This window comes from Bubalus kerabau, chromosome 6 (assembly GCF_029407905.1).
Source record: "Bubalus kerabau isolate K-KA32 ecotype Philippines breed swamp buffalo chromosome 6, PCC_UOA_SB_1v2, whole genome shotgun sequence".
NCBI classification, from domain to species: Eukaryota; Metazoa; Chordata; class Mammalia; order Artiodactyla; family Bovidae; genus Bubalus; species Bubalus kerabau.
In genome coordinates this window covers 23629057-23638252 of record NC_073629.1, presented here as the reverse complement: position 1 = coordinate 23638252, position 9196 = coordinate 23629057, and the positions used below count along the sequence as shown (strand labels likewise).

The window sequence follows — 9196 nt, the reverse complement described above, 5'->3', positions numbered from 1 at the left end:
GGTTCCATGGTGTAATGGTGAGCACTCTGGACTCTGAATCCAGCGATCCGAGTTCGAGTCTCGGTGGGACCTTTCTCTTTAGGCTGAGCTAAGTGTCTTTTACGCACTTAGCCCGAACTCAGTCTCCTCGTGAAAGCGAACTCGAGTGGACCTACTCTCCCGCCCAAGCATCCCCCTCCCTCCTGCTCTCGAGACCAGAACTTCTGAGTCCCGCGAAAGAGGCCACGTGTCCCCCATGCTCTGCAGCCTCCCCCTCAGCAGCCGAGGTCCCGGAAACCTATTATTCGAGCTGTGTAGGTCCATGATTCACGGAGAGGTGGCGGGCAGGTGGGGGTCGAGCCCGGGGCGTTCCCGCTGGACCTAAACTCTGCTCATCGCTGGCCATCGGAGGCCCGGCCCCGCCAAGGGGCGCAACGACCGAGCCATTGCCACCTCCACCCCATCGGGTCACCCTGGGTCTCCGGGGTGAAAGGCAGAAGCTGAGCCCACTGAGGGGGCTTCTCACCGCACATCTTGTCTCTGTGAATAAATGGTCGCGGGGGCTGTTATGTCTTTGATCAGCCAGGTTGACAGCTTTCCGGTGAGAATAACTGTATTTTAATTCATGTACCCAATTCTATTTCGCGTTTTAATTGATCCGATAAGACCCTGATGCTGGGAGGGATTGAGGGCAAGAGGAGAAGGGGACGACAGAGGATGAGATGGCTGGATGGCATCACTGACTCGATGGACGTGAGTCTCAGTGAACTCTGGGAGTTGGTGATGGACAGGGAGGCCTGGCGTGCTGCGATTCATGGGGTCGCAAAGAGTCGGACACGACTGAGCGACTGATCTGATTTCAATTTACTTCGATTTATTCGATTTTTTTTTTTTTTTCAGAATTTCTCGCCTCTAAGTCTCCGCTGGACACGAAAAGCCGCTGCCAGGCTAAGATTTGAACTGACTCCAGGAAATCTAGTCCTTTCCTCCCAAGTTCAGGCAGAAAGAAGAGCCAGGGCCGCGGATCCAGCGTCTCTGGAGACCAAGGGTCCCTTATCCAACTTCATCCTGGCCTTTAAAGTCAAGGCTAGATTATAGTGAATATACCTTATTTAGTTAGATTTAAGTTGGAAGCTACATCCAATTATAGTTATAAAATTAAAGCAACAATTTATGTATACCTCAGGACAACAAACCCCAAAATTGCTTTCCCCAATATAGTTGTTGAGGACGACAGAGGATGAGATGGTTGGATGGCATCACCGACTCGGTGGACATGAGTTTGAGCAAGCTCCGGGAGTTGGTGATGGACAGGGAAGCCTGGGGTGCTGCAGTCCATGGGGTCGCAGAGTCAGATACGATTGAGTGACTGACCGACAGGACTGAGCGGTATTCAGCGAATGAATACCGTTGATAGCGGTATTTTTGCTATTATGTACTGTTTTGTCTATGCAATGTGAAAAAAAGTGAAGGACTTTCTGGAATATCCTATTGCTATTACTCCCAGTAGTACCCTTAAAAACAAAAATGCTTGGTGTTAGAGAAAGAGATTCACTTAAAAGATAGATATTCAATAAAAACCCTGTAGTTCCGAATTGGAATTGGATGTTTGTGAATCTTTGTGAATTCATAAATACATACAAATATATTCAATACATACAAATACATTCCTTGGGGCTAGAGGAAAGAGCGGGAATTGTCTGCAGCGGGGCTGGAGGGAATGGAAGATAACAGTAGTGTTCTGAAACTGGATTATTGAACCTGCGACGGGGCAAGAAAAGAAAGAGAAGGAAGGAAGAAAATGATAGTTCCACAAGAAAGGGTGGAGGCATCGTGAGACCTGGCTTTGCTGTGCCCCTGCAGGTGGTGACGTAGGGCCTAATCTGCGACGTCATAGCTTGAGTAAGGTGTTCCCCCTCCCCCCACCCCCCAACCCCTGGTGCGTGTGTCTTCATCCACTGGCAACTGTCCTGGCAGGTTCAAGGCAGATGGCTTAGTGAGGGCAGGCCTCAGGGTGGTGCAGAGAAATCAACGGCACCAGGTAAAAACCAGGAGGAAGGAGCACAAGAGGAAATCCACAGGCTGGGGATTGCGGGTGCTGGGGACGAAGTCAAAGGGCAGATGCATAAAACTAACGGCTGAGACATCGCTAGATTCAAAGCCGAGTTCGTCCCTGGGTGGGCTTGAACCACCAACCTTTCGGTTAACAGCCGAACGCGCTAACCGATTGCGCCACAGAGACCAACTGCTACAAGCGTCTCCTGTAACATCCTGCAATGAGAATGGATTTCCCCGGTCCCTTCCAACCGCCGCGAAAAAAAGATTCAAACGTCTCTATTTTGGCTCAACCTCGCCGGCACCAGAGACACTGAGTCTGGGCGCCGAGCACGCCAGGCGGCGGACCCGGAACCCGAGTGAGCTGGGGCTCAGACGAAACAACGCGGAGCCCACAACCGTCCTCGCCTCCTCCTGGCCGCCTCCAAAGCAGCCCGCTACCCGAGACAACTGGAGCTTCTCTCGGGCTCAAGTCCTCCACTTCCCACTCGTGATCGGCCTCACCGGTCGCACTCACGGCACTTGCCCCGGGGCCCTGGAGGTCGCAAGGGACAAGAACAGCAACTGGCTGTGTCCCCACTGCACTGCCCCTTCTCGGCGCCTCCAGAGAATAAACTCCACGGGGCACGACCTGGAGTTGGCTCACCATGCCCGGAACGGGGCCTGGCACCCAGCAGTCGCCCAAGAAATGCTGGGCGGTGGATGCATTCCGCTCAGCGGCTGGGAGTGGTCGGTAGACCGAGAATTCTTATGACTCCTGCAAGTTTTCAGCCCTAGAGAAACCTAGATTTTTCAGGTCAGTCGTTTTCAAAACGTTTTTTCTAGCACGTGATTTTAGGAACAGATAAAAGTTCTAGAAAGTCCAAGATGGCACCACCTGGACCGGCTCTGAGCTCCCCACCCAAGACGGTTCCGCACCTAGTTGCTTGGGTCTGAATTCGTATCCTAACAAAGAACGGGCTTCTCTTGCCCGATCACCGCCAGCAACATCGTGTGGTTCCACCTTTTGGACTTGGTGGCTTGTCCCTTACTGCCCACCTAACAGATGGGTGGGATGGCAAGGCGGACATCGCGCCAGAGAACTCAAGCTCTGAAGCAGCCCAGACCCCGCCCGAAGCCCCAAGGCCTGGAGTCAGCTTCCCCTTCAGCTTCGGCCTCGCTAGGGCTGCAGGTGCCCCCCGGAGGAGGATGCCTGCTGCTGCTGCTGCTGCTGCTGCTGCTGCTGCTGCTAAGTCGCTTCACTAGTGTCCGACTCTGTGCGACCGCATAGACGGCAGCCCATCAGGCTCCCCCGTCCCTGGGATTCTCCAAGCAAGAACACTGGAGTGGGTTGCCATTTCCTTCTCCAATGCATGAGAGTGAAAAGTGAAAGTGAAGTCGCTCAGTCGTGTCCGACTCTTTGCGACCCCATGGACTGCAGTCTACCAGGCTCCTCCGCCCATGGGATTTTCCAGGCAAGAGAACTGGAGTGGGGTGCCATTGCCTTCGCCTGCCACACCGTAAATAACCTCCGCTGTCTAATCGGCGGCATTTGGCTGAGCTGATAGGAATCCGCCCTTTTCTGGCCTCAGGGGTCCTGGAGGGGTCGCCCTAATCCTGCCGATTGAATTTGCTTGCAAAGAGAGAGACTCCCCGCCTATCTCCATTTCTCTGGCCTAGGCTGTGCATACTGGTCCAAGACTCAGGGGTTACTGGTAACCCAAAACAGGTAACCTCCTGTCTGTCTTTCTCTTTGCAAATGGGTGCTCCTGTACATATAAAATTCCCCAATAACCCTGCACACAAGGAAACTACCACAGTCAACAACTGAATTCTGCATAATAGGTACATTACAGGCAAAAAACAGCTGTGTTTCTATGCAATAGGAGTGAACAATCTGGAAAGGAAATTAAGAAAACAATTCCACTTATAATATCACTTAATTATTTATTAAGGAAGGTGAAAGACTTGAACACTGAAAACTGTGAAACATAGCTGCAAGAAATTAAAGAACCCCTAAGGAAATGGAAAGACAGCCTCCATGGATTGGAAGATTCAGTGTAGTTGAGATGCCAGTACTACTCGAAGTGATCTGCAGAGTCAGTGCAATTCCTATCAAAAATAATCCTCTGCATTTTCTAAATGGTCCTTGATGGGCTCGATAAAGGACAGAAATGGTATGGACCTAACAGAAGCAGAAGATATTAAGAAGAGGTGGCAAGAATACACAGAAGAACTGTACAAAAAAGAGCTTCATGACCAAGATAATCACGACGGTGTGATCACTGACCTAGAGCCAGACATCCTGGAATGTGAAGTCAAGTGGGCCTTAGAAAGCATCACTACGAACAAAGCTAGTAGAAGTGATGGAATTCCAGTGGAGCTATTTCAAATCCTGAAAGCTGATGCTGTGAAAGTGCTGCACTCAATATGCCAGCAAATTTGGAAAACTCAGCAGTGGCCACAGGACTGGAAAAAGGTCAGTTTTCATTCCAATCCCAAAGAAAGGCAATGCCAAAGAATGCTCAAACTACCGCACAATTGCACTCATCTCACACGCTAGTAAAGTAATGCTCAAAATTCTCCAAGCCAGGCTTCAGCAATATGTGAACCATGAACTTCCAGATGTTGAAGCTGGATTAGAAAAGGCAGAGGAACCAGAGATCAAATTGCCAACATCTGCTGGATCATGGAAAAAGCAAGAGAGTTCCAGAAAAACATCTATTTCTGCTTTATTGACTATGCCAAAGCCTTTGACTGTATGGATCACAAGAAACTGTGGAAAATTCTGAAAGAAATGGGAATACCAGACCACCTGACCTGCCTCTTGAGAAACCTGTATGCAGGTCAGGAGGCAACAGTTAGAACTGGACATGGAACAACAGACTGGTTCCAAATAGGAAAAGGAGTACGTCAAGGCTGTATATTGTCACCCTGCTTATTCAACTTCTATGCAGAGTGCACCATGAGAAACGCTGGACTGGAAGAAGTACAAGCTGGAATCAAGATTGCCGGGAGAAATATCAATAACCTCAGATATGTAGATGACTCCACCCTTATGGCAGAAAGTGAAGAGGAACTAAAAAGCCTCTTGATGAAAGTGAAAGAGGAGAGTGAAAAAGTTGGCTTAAAGCTCAACATTCAGAAAACAAAGATCATGGCATCTGGTCCCATCACTTCATGGGAAATAGATGGGGAAACAGTGGAAACAGTGTCAGACTTTATTTTTCAGGGCTCCAAAATCACTGCAGATGGTAACTGCAGCCATGAAATTAAAAGACGCTTACTCCTTGGAAGGAAAGTTATGACCAATCTAGATAGCATATTCAAAAGCAGAGACATTACTTTGTCAACAAAGGTCCGTCTAGTCAAGGCTATGGTTTTTCCTGTGGTCATGTATGGATGTGAGAGTTGGACTGTGAAGAAGGCTGAGTGCCGAAGAATTGATGCTTTTGAACTGTGGTGTTGGAGAAGACTCTTGAGAGTCCCTTGGACTGCAGGGAGGTCCAACCAGTCCATCCTAAAGGAGATCAGTCCTGGGAGTTCTTTGGAAGGAATGATGCTAAAGCTGAAATTCCAATACTTTGGCTACCTCATGAGAAGAGTTGACTCATCGGAAAAGACCCTGATGTTGGGAGAGATTGGGGGCAGGAGGAGAAGGGGACGACAGAGGATGAGATGGCTGGATGGCATCACCGACTTGATGGATGTGAGTCTGAGTGAACTCTGGGAGTTGGTGATGGACAGGGAGGCCTGGCATGCTGCAATTCATGGGATCACAAAGAGGCGGACACGACTGAGCGACTGAACTGAAGTGAATCCCCTGCAATACAATTCATTTCAGACATTGTCGATTTCATGTCTTAAAGTTAGACTGGGTCTTTGTTTATGTTTGCATGTGTCTACTTAACTGTTTGAACTTACGTAATGTTGTTGTTGTTCAGTCCCTCAGGCATTGCCAACTCTTGGTGACCCCACAGGCTTCAGCTCATCAGGCTTCCGTACCCTTCATTAACTCCTGGAGTTTGCTCAAACTCATGTCCATTGAGTCAGTGATACCATCTCATCCTCTGTTGCCCCCTTCTCCTCCTGCCCTCAATCCTTCCCAGCATCAGGGTCTTTTCTAATGAGTCTGCTCTTCACATCAGGTGGCCAAAATATTGCAACTTCAGCTTCAGCATCAGTCCTTCCAATAAATGTTCAGGGTTGATTTCCTTTAGGACTGACTGGTTTGATCTCCTTACAGTCCAAGGGATTCTCAAGAGTCTTCTCCAGCACTACAGTTCAAAAGCATCTTCAGCTCTCAATCTTCTTTATGGTCCAACCCTCACATCTGTATATGACTACTGGAAAAAACAGGCTTCCCTGGTGGCTCAGATGGTAAAAAATCCACCTGCAATGTTGGAGACATGGGTTCGATCCCTAGGTTGGGAAGATTCCCTGAAGGAGGGCATGGTAACCCACTCCAGTTTTCTTGCCTGGAGAATCCCCACGGACAGAAGAGCCTGGAGGACTACACACAGTCCATGCGGTCTGTAGAGTTGGACACAACTAAGCGTACAGCACAGGAAAAAACATAACTTTGACTAGAATATGGTCAGAATAAAAGTTTAAATGTCCTTCCCTGGTTATTCTGACATCTGTGTCAGCTCTTGACTCATAAATGATCAATGTGTCCCTGCATCGTGAGTCATTTCCCTTCCTCTTTGGATATCTAAAAATCTGATGGAATGTCAGACATTGTAAATGTTACCTTGTTGGGTGCTGGATAGTTTTGTGTTCCTATAAATGTTGAGTCTTGTTCAGGGTTGCCCTTAAGTTTTTTGCAAACAGTTTGATGGTTTCAGGTCTTGCTTTTATGATTTGCTAAATGGTCTGGAGCAGCTGAACACTGAGTCTAGGACTAACAAGTTCCTGCTACTGAGGTAAGACTTCCTTGAGTACTCCACTCCACGATTTCCTTAATTACAGGGTTATTATTATTATTTTCTAGTCTACCTGTGAGGCCAACCATGACTGTGAGTGCCAGGCTCTCTGTTTTCTCTGACGCTATCAAAGATTTCCCCCTGACTTTGGGGAGTTTTCTCCCAGGGCTGCACTGATCAGTACTTTGCTGCCCATGGGAAGAGTCTCCTTTGCAGGTCTCCCCTGATTACCTTCAGCATCTCTCTCCTCCCTGGGAGTTTGTCCTATGGACTCTAGCTCCTTTGGCATCCAGGAACTTGTGTCCTCAGCTCAGCAAGGTCCACTGGGCTAATTTTCAGTTTGCTCTTGGTGCCTTGCTTGGGAACTCTCCATGCAATAAGTTGGAGCCATTGTTTCCCATCTCTCAGGGATCACTCCCTGTCCTTCACCTGATGCCAAGTCTCCTGAAAATCTTTGTTTAATGTCCCCAGTCTGACTTTGTTGTTTCAGCAGTTAAGTAAACTTAGTTTCTATTAATTGTATATGGGTGTGGGGACCCTATGAACTCAAGATGTGAGAAAACCATTAAGATTCTAAAAAGAGTTATACATGGTACAGAACACAGGTTCCCACTAAAATCTTTAGAGGTCTGCGGCTGCTGCTGCTAAGTCGCTTCAGTCGTGTCCGACTCTGCGCGACCCCATAGAGGGCAGCCCACCAGGCTCCCCCGTCCCTGGGATTCTCCAGGCAAGAACACTGGAGTGGGTTGCCATTTCCTTCTCCAATACATGGAAGTGAAAAGTGAAAGTGAAGTCGCTCAGTCCTGTCCGACTCCTAGCGACCCCATGGACTGCAGCCTACCAGGCTCTTCTGTCCATGGGATTTTCCAGGCAAGAGTACTGGAATGGGGAGCCATTGCCTTCTCCTTTGAGGTCTGCATTTGTCAAACAACAAAAGACTTCACACAAAGTATCACGACTAGCAAACATCTTGCAAAGCAATCAGACATCATTGAATGAGTGAACAACAACTGCAAATATCTCAATAGAAGGTTTGCCTGAGGGTCTCAAAAGTAATCACACCCCTTCATCCAATTTCTTAAAGATAACTTCCAACTTGTGACACCAAGCAAATGGGGAGAAAAATAGTTGCAAACCCATACCTACTACAACAGAGAACCTATTTTTTTTTAATACACATTCTTGGAATTTAATTTTACTCCAACCATCTTTTCCAACTTTGCCGCTGCTAACTCACTTCAGTTGTATCTAACCAGCGCGACTCCATAGATGTCAGCCCAACAGGCTCCCCCCGTCCCTGGGGTTCTCCAAGAGTACTGGAGTGAGGTGCTATTGTTTCCTCTAACTCCACCCACCACTTGAGAAAAAACTTCAGCATATGCGGAGGAGAGTGTGTGGTTTCCGGGTCAAGAAGATTCTCCCAAAAAAGAAAATAACCTATTCCAACAGTCTTGCCTTGAAAAACCTCGTCAATAGAAGGGCCTAATAAAGTCCGATATGACTTAATAACTAAACCACCAACAAGGAAATAATCGTTAAGTCTGCAGTTTTTACTTAATTATCAGGGGAAAGCGCGCACGCAGTCCCCCACTACCACAAATTACGCAGTCGAGTTTCCCCCATTTGAGGAAATCGCAGAGGTCAACACACCCGAAGTGCAATGGGTGAGCCTCGCCCTGGGAGAACCACCTTCTTGATCATGGTATCTCCTCTGCCAGGTAAGTATGAGTTGATTGTCCCACTGCTCCCCGCACAGCCTTAGACACGTTCACTGTACACACACGCTGACTTTGCCGTTTCCCCGCAACTCTTCCACTATCCTCCACACCCTCTCCTTTTCCACGCCTCTCAGGCCCTCCAAATAACTCTTCTAAAAAAAATCCAACAAAATCTCAGGAAAATTTCCGTAACCGGGGAAGTGGGTCGCCTGGAACAGTACCACTTCGCTGCAAAATTTACATAAGCCAACCCCATTCAGGACCTCTAAGGCAGCGCCTCTCCTTCAACCCAAGCCCCGCCTCACCCCTGTCGCGATGACCAATGGCGAGTCCCCTGTGACGAGGAAGTGCGTCATGAGTTCATCAACCTTAGCAATCGACCTACTTACAACGATAGAAGAGACCTCGGACTTCTTTGGTGGTTCAGACTGTAAAACGTCTGCCCACAGTACGGGAAACCCGAGTTCGATTCCTGGGTCGGGAGGATCCCCTGAAAAAGGAAAGAGTAACCCCCTCCAGTACGCTTGCTTGGAAAATCCT

General features: G+C 48.4%; 3 non-coding genes across 3 annotated transcripts; 1 reads left to right on the top strand and 2 right to left on the bottom strand.

Annotated features, from left to right (window-relative positions):
- TRNAQ-CUG (transfer RNA glutamine (anticodon CUG)) lies at nucleotides 1-72 on the top strand. Its single transcript has one exon. It is a non-coding gene; the product is annotated as a tRNA-Gln (tRNA).
- Nucleotides 73-2147: 2075 nt separating this feature from the next.
- TRNAN-GUU (transfer RNA asparagine (anticodon GUU)) lies at nucleotides 2148-2221 on the bottom strand. Its single transcript has one exon. It is a non-coding gene; the product is annotated as a tRNA-Asn (tRNA).
- Nucleotides 2222-8500: 6279 nt separating this feature from the next.
- LOC129656730 (U1 spliceosomal RNA) lies at nucleotides 8501-8664 on the bottom strand. Its single transcript, XR_008716516.1, has one exon. It is a non-coding gene; the product is annotated as a U1 spliceosomal RNA (small nuclear RNA).
- Between the last annotated feature and the right edge of the window lie 532 nt (nucleotides 8665-9196).